Raw genomic sequence first — 12,541 nt, 5'->3', positions numbered from 1 at the left:
CGGATCCGTCCTTCCGGTCTGCGCATGCGCAGACCTTTAAAAAATGAGAAAAAAATAAATACCGGAGCCGTTTTGCCTGATGACACTGGAAAAACGGATCCGGTATTGCAATGCATTTTTCTGACTGATCAGGCACTTTTGAGACTGATCAGGATGCGGCCTGCAGCGGAACTGCCCATATGATGATGTCATGTGTTTGGAAGCTTCTGTTAGGTTTAATGGCAACATCTGAGTTAATTAGAGACACATCTGAGGATATATTTAAATGCACACCTGAAACACACTGCTTCTTTGTGCAGCATCATGAGAACGTCCAAAGAAATCAGCCAAGATATCAGGAAGAGAATTGTAGACTTGCAGAAGTCTGGCTCAACCTTGGGTGCAATTTTAACCCCTTGGCTACCAGAGGTTTTTTCGTTTTCATTTTTCTTCCCTATTTTCCGTGAGCCATAACTTTCTGGTCACATAGCTGTATGAGGGCTTATTTTTTGTGGGACAAATTTTACTTTCTAATGCCACCATTAATTATGGCATAAAATGTGGTGGGAAGGGGGAATAAAATTCCAAATGGAATTGGGAAAAATAAACGCTATACCTTTACCGCTATGCTCTTTTTTACGGGTTTTGTTCTCACAGCATTTCGTTTATGGCAAAACCGACCCATGCCCTTCATTCTATGGGTAGGTATGATTATAACGATACCCAATATGTATAGGTTTTTTATGTCTAAATAGTGTAAAAATTAATTTTAACTTTGAGAATATTTTTTTTCTTTTTTACATCACCATATTCTGACCCCTTTTTTATACTTTAGTCTACTGAGCTGTTTAGGGGCTCATTTTTTGCAAAAAAATGTGTACTTTTTTATTGATACAATTTTGGAGTGTGTGACTTTTTTAGCACATTTTATAAAAAAAATTGGGGTAAGAGAAGCAATGAAAAAAATGACAAATCGGCCATTTTGACCCTTTTTTCAGTTACGCCATTCGCCGTATTGGAATTTTTTTTATGTATTTTTCTTTTGATAGTATGGGCTTTTTCAGTTGTGGTGATACTGTCACGGTAGGTAAGATAAGGGAAGGAAACAGGAAACGGCAAAGCAACCAAAACAACTGATTAGGCCCCAAAAGCTAGAGAACAAAGGGGTCACATCCTAGCAATCCCTAAAAGACTTTCCCTACGCTGCTATGTCCATGTGCATATCTCGATGGTAGATATGCACATGCCCACGTACCTTAAGCTGAAACACACTGGACCAAACCCTCAACAGTAGGGAACAGGGAAAGAGACTACCAGCTCCTTCAACCACCGAAGGAGCTAGTATCACTCTAGGGGCCTAGTAAAAACAGACACAGAAGGAAAAAGGGAAAAGGACTTATCTTTAGATGAGTAGGAGCAGACAATCCACCAAAACTTCCAGCACTCAAACAAGGAAGAACTATAACCCGCAAAGGCTATAGGGAAAGGGAGGAATAAATAGCCTCCCCAATGACCAAATTAACCACACCTGATAGGAGGTGGGATTCTGTTCAAACCCAAAACAAAACAAATTGTCAGATCGAGTCACGTGCAGCAACTCTGACAGACCGTCTCAGAACACAGAGCAGGGCGTGACAGATACCCATGATGTTTATATATATTGTTATTTAGGTATTTATTTTTTAATTATACGGAAAAGGGGGTGATTTAAACTTTCATATATTTTTTATTTATCTATATTTTTTTATATTTTTTTATTCTGATAATTTTGTGCCTCATATATGAGTTTATTAATTATATTTTTTAATTTTGGTTTATCAGAGATGTTAGATTTGCCATTTACAGTCAACTTTGCTAATTTCTTATCCTGACCTGCTATCTGGTGGCCAAAATAAGAATTGCAGCATGAACAGAGTGTTCAGCCCAACTACCGATGCCCGAATTGGCCACACGGGCCATCGGCAGAAAGCCTGAAAGCGCGAACTTCCGGGTTTTTGTGCATTTAGGTGCCGTGATCTCAATTGATTGGGCACCATGTTCGCACATCGCTTCAGCGCCGTACATGTATGGCGGATGTCACGCACGGCATCCGCTCGTGTGAAACAGCCCTTACTGAGAGTAAACTGTCTGTCACCAACCGCACCGAGGCAGAAAAGAAGAGACTAGGGGGTTAGGGAATGATATCCCTATTATCTCACCCTGGTCTTACTCGGCCCAGGGACGCCCCCTGATGGTGGGGACTCCCTGTCCTCGAACCTAGGCTGGACTGTCACTGGCCTGACCCTCATCAACTGATATTAAAAGATTAAGGGGTTAATAATACACTCTATAGGTGCTGTGTAGTAGACAGTTAGACAAAAAGATACATTCAATATTGACGACAAGGACACACATAAAAAAGACCCTATTATTAAAGGGGTCTATTTATGGACTGTGTATACAACCCTTGGACTGCTAATGTATAGCCAGTTAGGTGCACTGTATATTATACTTATACTAACAGATAACACTCCAAAACACACAAAATTACTCTGTTGATGAAAAAGAGCCTATAATTAGACTATGAATAATACACTGATACGTTTCCCCCACGTTGTGGGATCATCAGGGGGTAGGTATAACAAAAATGATCTAGAATCCATCTGATGATGTCCTAGTGGCGTATACAGTACACCAATTGGTGGATGTCCTTGAATACAATGATTCCTGATGTATATCCACCTGTAGATACATAGTGCAAATGCAACAATTCTTAGCAACCACTCTTGCATGATCCTATTCAGATAAATTAGAAAAATAGAAGATATTAAGGGGAGGGGGGCTCTATGGCATGATGTCACATATAGTCACAGACAAAGATGCATAAATGAACGAATATTAGGGTCCGAGGTCAGTTTTGCTGGATTCCCGTATAGGTACCTGTGGATTAAAAGTGCATATAGTATGATCCAATACATTCACCCACAGTCTCGCCAGGATCTCATCTTTTACGGTCGGGTAGTCAGCCACTTGATCATCGGGGAGATCAAAAAACACTTGCTGGGGACCAGAAGCCAGGAACGGAGCGACAACCTCAGCCTACTGGTCTCAGGGTAGTTTCTCCCTCACGGGCACCTTTTCGAACATCGAGGCGGATCGTGGATATTATGGGACGCTCTGGCCGCTTGCAACGCCATTACATGTTGTAATAGCAGATGTTTAGTTTTCTGCTGCTGCTTGTTAGCCTCCCGCTGCTACAAGTTATCCTCCACGAGGGCTTTCACGACTGCCTCCATTTTATCTGGGGACACTGGTCATAAGCTTGCCAGCTTAATATAGGACATCCACTTGTGACCAGAAAAAAACAAAAAAACGTTTTGGTCTTCAGGCCTGCCTCACTGCATTTGCACGCGTCCTCCACCAATTGTGGGGTTTTGCTCTGGTAGACAGGCTAGCGGACGAAGTATAGAGGCAATCTCAAAGTCTTTAACTTAAAAAAGGCATGCCCAACCTGCGTCCCTCCAGCTGTTGCAAAACTACAACTCCCAGCATGCCTGAACAGCCTACAGCAGCGAAATTGTGGGAGTTGTAGTTTTACAACAGCTGGAGGGCCGCAAGTTGAGCATGCCTGACTTAAACAGTTTGTTGTTTATTCACACATAAGGAAAAACAAAAATGACCGTTCACAGTCTTAGTGTTTGTTCACACCATGCGATGTCCATAGAACTAATTCTTCACCTTTTTAGTAGTTTTCCACCTGCAGTCCACAGCAGGCTTTAGGGGCCTGTTTCCTAGCATGCGGCTATCAGCCCTTTAGCACGGCACAACTTCACAGGTCCCAAAACACAGAGACTCCCCAGCTTCTGTCAGATGGAGGATAAACAACACCCAGCTGAGATTGCTGGCTGGGTTTTTACATAGGCCAAAAAGCCCCGGCCTGGAGCGTGGGGAGAAGCCACCCACACAGCACTTTGGCTACTCCCAGTAAGAGCCGGCACAGATCGGCTTTACAGTCATACTAACAAAAAACAATGTCAGTCAGCACTAGCTGCCGCTGACACTTAAAACTACCGGCTCTTACCTCACCGAGGCAACGAATCTCGGTGACACATACCTTCCATCAATGACAGCCCCTTTTGCCTTCCTACAAGTCCTAGTCCAGCCTTCATTCTCCACAAAATACACATAAAACTGAGAAAAAATAGTCAGTCTGTTCTTAGCAAAGCATGATGGCATCTGATAGCAACATTACAGTGTAAAATAAAAATTCAAATTATATCCTACATATCTCGGGCCAGCCGCCGCCATCTTGATTAAAATCTGGTGCAACATCTCTCACAGCCCGTAATGATATCTTCACATCGGCTGACATGGTGATGTCATATGTCACCCTTCCAGTGGCGTACCGCCAATATAGGCAGACCACACATCTGCTATGGGGCCCGTGCCAGGGGGGGGCCAGGAGTGGATAGAAGTCCCCGCCCCTTACAATGTCTCCTGTTGTGTATTATGTCATTGCCACAGCCCTATTTGCTGTTCAAATAAGCCCTTTCCCTCTGTTAGCCCCCCCATCCCTTACATACATTGTCTGCTCAGACCGCGATGACCCTGACAGCCAGCCCTGCAGCCAGGTGAGCGCTTGCTCTCCTCTGTCTGCTGGGCACTGCACTGGACAATCAGCATTTAGCAGTGCTAAGCTCCTGCTGCTGATTGGCCAGACTGACTGATGGTAGGGGGAGTAGGGTTGAGTGGTTTACCGGTACTCCCAATATACAGTAGGGCGGTATTAATAAATAGCGATATCACCATTTCTTAAATACCACAGTATTTCAGTGACATCATAGGGGCAGGCGCGCACTGACTGCTTGTAAAACAGCAGTATGCCGCACACTTTCATGGACTACTGTTCAGTGTTGGGAGCCTGCACCTCCGCTATACCTGCTCAGCTTTCCTCAGCAACCATAGAACAGTGGGGGGCGGGCCAGAGCAGCAGCAATCGGAAAGAGTCCGGGAGGAGCGATGGCAACTGAACAGAAGAGCAAGTAATGGCTGAGGCAGGGCCTGTTGGGAGTGAAATGTAGGGCATGCGGGGGACGGAGCCTGGGAGCGGACTGTATTCTGACCATGTAGGCTGTGCTGTACAACATCTGTATACACTGACTCTGCACCCTGTATACACAGTGCTGTACCCCATATATCTTTATACACTGACCCTGCACCCCGTATACACGGCTGTACCCCATATACCTTTATACACTGACCCTGCACCCTGTATACACAGTGCTGGGGGAGGGTTGGTCACACTGTTCTGTGTAGAAGGCTTATCATATAGAGAACAATGTACCAAAGCAGACAGGCAGGAGCAGGGATGTGTGCAGTACATGGCTCACTGCACCCCAGTGAAATCTTTACTCCCATACACCACTGTAATATCAGCGGTGTATAAGAGTATGTATTGTAAAGCGTTATATGCACCTGAATTCAGTGCCTATTTCTAAAAAAAAGTGTTAGAAAATTTCATTTTAAGATACTTACAATAGGGTTTAATAAATGTTATTTAAAAGCTTAAATACACTTTGTCAGGGATTCCCAACCCCCAGCTGGTGCAAAACTAACCTTCCTCACCTGCCCTACCTTGTACTGTAGTTGCAATAGCTGGATATTCCTGCTTTAAAGGGGTAGTCCGATTGATTGAAATTATCCCCTATCCACTGGGAAAAAAGGGTGTGATGGGGGAGGAGCTGGGGCAGTTAGTGGGATAGGCAAAAGGTGGTAGTGGGAGGAGTCATCGATGCAGGACTGTAAATGAAGATTTTCATGTGTTCTAGTCCTATTCTCATCCTCCAAGTTATAAAGTGAGGTATAAAACCTACAGAATTCATTTGCAATTGCTGGGGTCGTTGTCAATCTAAGCCCTTTTTTAGATTTAATTACCGGAATAAAGGATTTATTTATCTTAAACTTCAGTAGGTTCGACATTAATTTGGTACCCTCGTCCCCATGGGAGTAGTATTTAAAACGCAGTGCCTGAAGTATTTTAGCTGATTTTACATTCAGTTTATCCTTCAGCTGAGATCGAAGGGATTTAAGCTGGTTCAATACCTCAGCAAACTGGGCTGCTTTATTTACCCTTTCTAAAGAAGACATTTGTAAAAGCAGGGAGTCTATAATATCAGTCCTTTGCCGTTTAACCTCAGTCCCTAAGCTGATGAGCTCTCCTCTAACTACAGCCTTGTGGGCTTCCCACAAAATCGGGTCCGAAGTTTGAGGAGACTAATTCGGGCTAAAGTAATCCAAGATCACTATATTAATATGTTCCCTTTGTGCATCCTTCTCTAACAAACTGGTGTTCAATCTTCACGACCAAGACTTCACAGGGATATCTCTAATTTGTTACTTGATGCTCACAGGGGCATGATCCGAAATTTTTATAAGTCTTATGGTGGCGCTCAAGACCGCAGATATAGCACTGTTAGAGCGAAATACATAGTCTAGGCGCTGGTAAGTGCCATGGACTTTGGAGAAGAAAGTAAAGTCTTTGTCCTCCCAGTGAAATAGTCTCCATATGTCAATAATCCCATGTCCGCCAGGGCCACTTAAAGACGGCGCCTTTGTTTCTCTGATAGATGGGATGTGGCAGATGTGGACTTAACAACATGGTCTAACATGGTTGCAGAGGAAGAGGTTCTAAGTCAACTGTCTAAAATTAATATAAATAAGTCACAGGGGCCTGATGGGATACACCCAAAGCTATTAAAAGAGCTCAGCAGTGAACTAGCAAAACCATTAACAGATTTATTTAACCAATCACTGGCAACAGGAGTCGTCCCAGAAGATTGGAAATTAGCAAGTGTTGTGCCCATTCACAAGAAAGGTAGTAAGGAGAAACCGGGCAACTATAGGCCAGTAAGCCTGACATCAATAGTGGGGAAATTAATGGAAACCATACTTAAGGAGAGAATTGTGGACCATCTAAAATCCCATGGATTGAAAGATGAAAAACAGCATGGGTTTACTTCAGGGAGATCATGTCAAACTAATCTTATTGATTTTTTTTGATTGGGTGACTAAAATAATAGATGGAGGAGGTGCAGTAGACATCACTTATCTAGACTTTAGTAAGGCTTTTGATACTGTCCCACATAGAAGGCTTATCAATAAAGTGCAGTCATTGGGCTTGGACTCCCATATTGTTGAATGGATTAGGCAGTGGCTGAGGGACAGACAACAGAGGGTTGTAGTCAATGGAGTATATTCAGACCAAGGTCTTGTTACCAGTGGGGTACCTCAGGGATCTGTTCTGGGACCCATATTGTTTAATATCTTTATCAGCGAAATTGCAGAAGGCCTCAATGGTAAGGTGTGTCTTTTTGCTGATGATACAAAGATTTGTAACAGGGTTGATGTTCCTGGAGGAATACACCAAATGGAAAAGGACTTAGGAAAACTAGAGGAATGGTCCAAAATTTGGCAACTAAAATTTAATGTTGATAAGTGCAAGATAATGCACCTGGGACGTAAAAACCCAAGAGCAGAATATAAAATCAGTGATACAGTCCTAACCTCAGTATCTGAGTAAAGGGATTTAGGGATCACTATTTCAGAAGACTTAAAGGTAGGCAGACAATGTCACAGAGCAGCAGGAAATGCTAGCAGAATGCTTGGGTGTATAGCAAGAGGAATTACCAGTAGAAAGAGGGAGGTGCTCATGCCGCTCTACAGAGCACTAGTGAGACCTCATTTGGGGTATTGTGCTCAGTACTGAAGACCATATCTCCAGAAGGATATTGATACTTTGGAGAGTGTTCAGAGAAGAGCTACTAAACTGGTACATGGATTGCAGGATAAAACTTACCAGGAAAGATTAAAGGACCTTAACATGTATAGCTTGGAAGAAAGACGAGACAGAGGGGATATGATAGAAACTTTTAAATACATAAAGGGAATCAACAAGGTAAAAGAGGAAAGAATATTTAAAAGAAGAAAAACTGCTACAAGAGGACATAGTTGTAAATTAGAGGGGCAAAGGTTATAGGAAGTATTACTTTACTGAGAGAGTAGTGGATGCATGGAATAGCCTTCCTGCAGAAGTGGCAGCTGCAAATACAGTGAAGGAGTTTAAGCATGCATGGGATAGGCATAAGGCCATCCTTCATATAAGATAGGGCCAGGGGCTATCCATAGTATTTAGTATATTGGGCAGACTAGATGGGCCAAATGGTTCTTATCTACCGACACATTATATGTTTCTATGTTTCTATAACGGGAAGCTAAAATCACCTCCTAATATTAAAATGGCCTCATTGAAGCTTTTCAAGGAATTAAACATCTGAAGGAGCCATTTAATCTGTCCCGCATTCGGGGCATAGATAGCAGCCAAAGTGACCGGCGTGTTTAGGATTTTCCCTTTAAGAAACAGAAACTTTCCGTTGGGGTCAATCAATTTCGCTGTTACTTGAAGGGAAAGGTTGTTACGCAGGCCAATCGAGACGCCTCTAGACACCGTGGAATGGGTGGTGTGGTGCCAATCTGTGACATTTTTACTAGCCATATTGGGAACATGGTTGTGTCTTTAATGTGTCTCTTGTAAAAACACTATGTCTGGATTTTCCTTCCTAAGCGTATGATATTCCTGGCTACGCTTCTGCGGTATATTCATTCCATTTACATTAAGTGAGAAAAATGTGATGTGCGCCATGTCATTGTACCTTAACGCAAACTCCTGATTCCATTCTATTGGGTGTGAACCATGTTACCTGACTCCGTAAATTAAAAGACAGTAAAGCTGTTATTAACAAAGTGTAAGGGCACAAAGATCCCATAAGCGCGACAAGGTGCATTCGAGCAGTACAATACTAAATACAGGAGATTGGGGAGGGGGACAAAGGCGAAGACATTCAGCCAATCCACTCACCCGATCTCCTGTGTCTAATCAAACATTTGACCAATCTGACAAAAAAAACAGGCTTAGGAACTGATAGGTGAGAGATGGAAGCCGCTCAAGACTACTGTCACTGAAGACAAGTGGAATTGTCAATGCACCAAAACCGCCTCTCACTTCTAAAGCAGACCACATTATACATATGAGCGATATACAACAAGAAATAGCTGGGGTTACTCACATGTTAGCACTAACAAACCCCGAAACCGAAACAACATAAGACATTGTTATAGCAAGGGGGGATTAGAAATCCCAAGAGAACCAGGAACGGCATTAGGAAGCAGACTCTGAGAAACACTAAACATAATAACCTCAGGGTTCAATATTTCAGCCCCCTGCTGCTTGCTTCTTCTTCAGTTGCTTTTGCTTAGACATTGCTTGCCACGGCACCGGGGCAGCTAGCTTGGGCAGCCTCTCCATGTTGGCGGAAGGAAGCCATGACGGTACATCAAGCGGAGAAATGCCAAGTGGCTCCCAAATATTGGGAAGATCATCTCGATGACGGATAACTATCTGTCGACCGTTAATTGTGATGCTTAGGCCAAAGGGGAAAATCCATCTCATGGGGAGTCTCCTCGCCCTCGGTTCCATTGTAAGGGGATTTAGCGCTTTACATTTAGCAAGGGTGCTAGCGGCTAAGTCCTGAAACAGCAAAACAGTAGGATGTCTTCCCACTCTCTTGCTGCTTTGAGTACTGCAGCCTTGTCTAGGTAGTTCAGGAGGGAACAGATTGTATCTCTAGGCAGGTCACTTGCTACAGGCTTCGGCCTGAGCGCCCTTTCTATGGTGATGCTGTCAGCATGCTCTGTACCCACCAGGATGGCAAAAATCTGCCGTACACTGTCTGTCAGTGCCTCCGCTGCCACAGACTCGGAGATGCCCCCTATCCTCACATTTTTCCTCCTTCCCCTATTCTCCCGGTCTTCCAGGTGGAGGAATACGCTGTCAACTTGGGAGCTGAGCAATCTTATTTCGGTTTGGAGCCCCTTACTATGCTGCACCAACACTGTCTGAAAGTCCTCCAACGCGTCTACCCTCTGCCCCACATGCGTTACCTCCGTTTTAATGTCTGTCCTGTTCTCACAACATGTACCTCTGGGGTCTGTATGCAGTTCAACAGGCAGATATCACCATTCTACTAGTTAATAAGATGAGACTTGTTTCTGTAGTCTGTGTTTTTTATTAACCGGCAGTAGATAAGGTAAGCTATAAGAAAATGAACATACAATAACTGAATATACAGCACAATGTACACAAAACCTATACAAAAACATGAATGAATCCCTTACTGACTATGTTTTATTAAGAGACACACAATGTGCAGCTGCTCTTTCCATGAGGTGAAGGGAAAAATGAAGAAGGTGCCTGTCTTTTTCCCCACAAAGCACTGTGAGCAGGAAGTCAGGTGACCTAATGAATATGCATAGTTTAACAAGGCAGAAAATGCACTTACAGCTAAAGGTCACTAGGTGGTGCTGAAGTCACACATATGAACACACACATTAACAAACTATGGAATAGTTAGTGAAGAGAAGACAGTACACCCCCCGATTGACATCAGCCGATGTTACTATTAGAGTCCTCAACTTTACGGACATGTCCGTCTTCACTTGGGAACACTTTAGTAATAAGGCCCAAAGACCAATGATTTCTTTGAGCCTGAGAATCTTTAACAAGAACAATGTCACCCGGTTTGAGGTTGGGATTAACTATATGCCATTTGGTTCTTGTCTGTAAGGTGGGAAGATATTGCTTCTTCCACCTATTCCAGAAAGTATCGGCAAGGCCTTGCACTTGTCTCCATTGGCGTTTGTAGAGATCTTTGGTGCCAAACTCTCCGGAAGGAGCATTCACTATACCAGTCTTTTGGGTAAGTAGAGAGGCAGGCGTAAGCGTAAAACGGTGCCAACTGAGCTAATTGTACAAATTTACAGTAAGTAGCACAGATACCTGGGGGCGGATTCTTTATCAGAATCCGCATCTAACAGCTTATATAAGTCACAGGCAGAAGAATGTTCTGAGTTGTATAGAAAAGCAGGACCCGTGAACCAAACTGTGTCCTTAAGGTGACTGACAGCAACTAAGATAGATAAGATAAGATAATATGCCTTTATTGTCACTGTACAATAAAATGTAATACAATGTACAATACAATGAAATGTTGTTTGGAGCAATCCTAGATGCCATGGACAGAGGAACAAGAACTGACATTTAAACTAAAGCATTACACTAGAAAAAAAACAAAGCATTGCACTAGAAGGCATTACTATTCACAGTTCACAGCATATATATAGCAAGAGCAAAGTAGGAAGTGCTTGTGAGTATATATACACACTGATTCAGACATCACTGCAGACAATAGGTCATCATAGGGTCATGAATGCAGCAGTCACTTTCAACTTTTCAACTGACCTGGTTGTTAAGTCTGCTGGGTTATGGTCAGTAGGTACAAAGTGCCATTGCTTTGGGAAAGTGTACCTCCTGATTCTTAACACTCGGTTGTTAACGTAAACGTAAAAACGCCTAGTTTGGTTGTAAATGTAGCCCAGGACCACTTTACTGTCTGTATAAAACTCGGTTTCTCGAATCTCTAGGTTTATCTCTGATGTAATTAATTCAGCTAGTTCAACGGCTAGTACAGCGGCACAGAGTTCTAGCCTGGGTATTGTATGTTTGAGAAGGGGTGTGAGTTTTTCTTTGCCCATGACAAACCCTGCGTGGCATTGACCTTTGTTGTCTACAGTTTTAAGATAAGCTACAGTGTCAATTGTTTTGACGGACGCATCAGAGAATACGTAAAGTCTTTGTGTTTTTACTTCTTTGGATGGCACAGGAGCGTAAGAACGTGTAACATGGAGGCTAGGTATAGTCTTTAGGGAGTTTCTCCACTCCATCCATATGTTTCTTTTTTCAGGTGAAAGTGGGGATCCCAATCCAATGTCTCCTGAGTTAAGTCTCTAAGTAGTGATTTGCCCTGGATTGTAACAGGGGCTGTGAATTCTATGGGATCATAAAAACTGTTTATGGCAGACAGGACACCTCTACGGGTAAAGGGCTTCTCTTCCTGGCTGACTTGGAAGGTAAACGTATCTGATTTTAGATCCCAGAGGAGACCACGGCTACGTTGTATAGGAAGGGAGTCAGTCCCTAAATCTAAGCTCTGTAGGTCTAGCTGCTTACTATTAGAGGCTATTTTGTGAAGTCTCAGGTTCGAGCATGCAAGCATTTCTTGAGCTCTCTTAAGGAGACATATTGCACCCTCAACAGTGGGTAGTGATTTTAGACAGTCATCTACATAAAAGTCTCTTTCTACGAATTGTCTGATGTCTGACCCATACTCTAGTTCGCCTTCCTGAGAGTGTCTGAGACCATAAGTTGCAACTGCAGGGGAGGGGCTGTTACCAAAGATATGTACCCGCATGCGGTACTCCGCAATATCTTTTGTGGGGTCATCGTCAATAAACCAAAGAAATCTTAAAAAGTTTCTGTGTTCCTCTTTAACAAGAAAGCAATGAAACATCTGCTGAATGTCCGCCATGAAGGCAACAGAGTTTTGCGAAAACTAAGCAGTTCTCCTAGGAGCTTGTTGTTAAGATCTGGACCTGAGAGCAGGACATCATTTAAGGAGACACCTTCATATTT

This window comes from Bufo gargarizans, chromosome 3, assembly GCF_014858855.1.
Source record: "Bufo gargarizans isolate SCDJY-AF-19 chromosome 3, ASM1485885v1, whole genome shotgun sequence".
NCBI classification, from domain to species: domain Eukaryota; kingdom Metazoa; phylum Chordata; class Amphibia; order Anura; family Bufonidae; genus Bufo; species Bufo gargarizans.
This window is presented reverse-complemented; position numbering follows the sequence as displayed.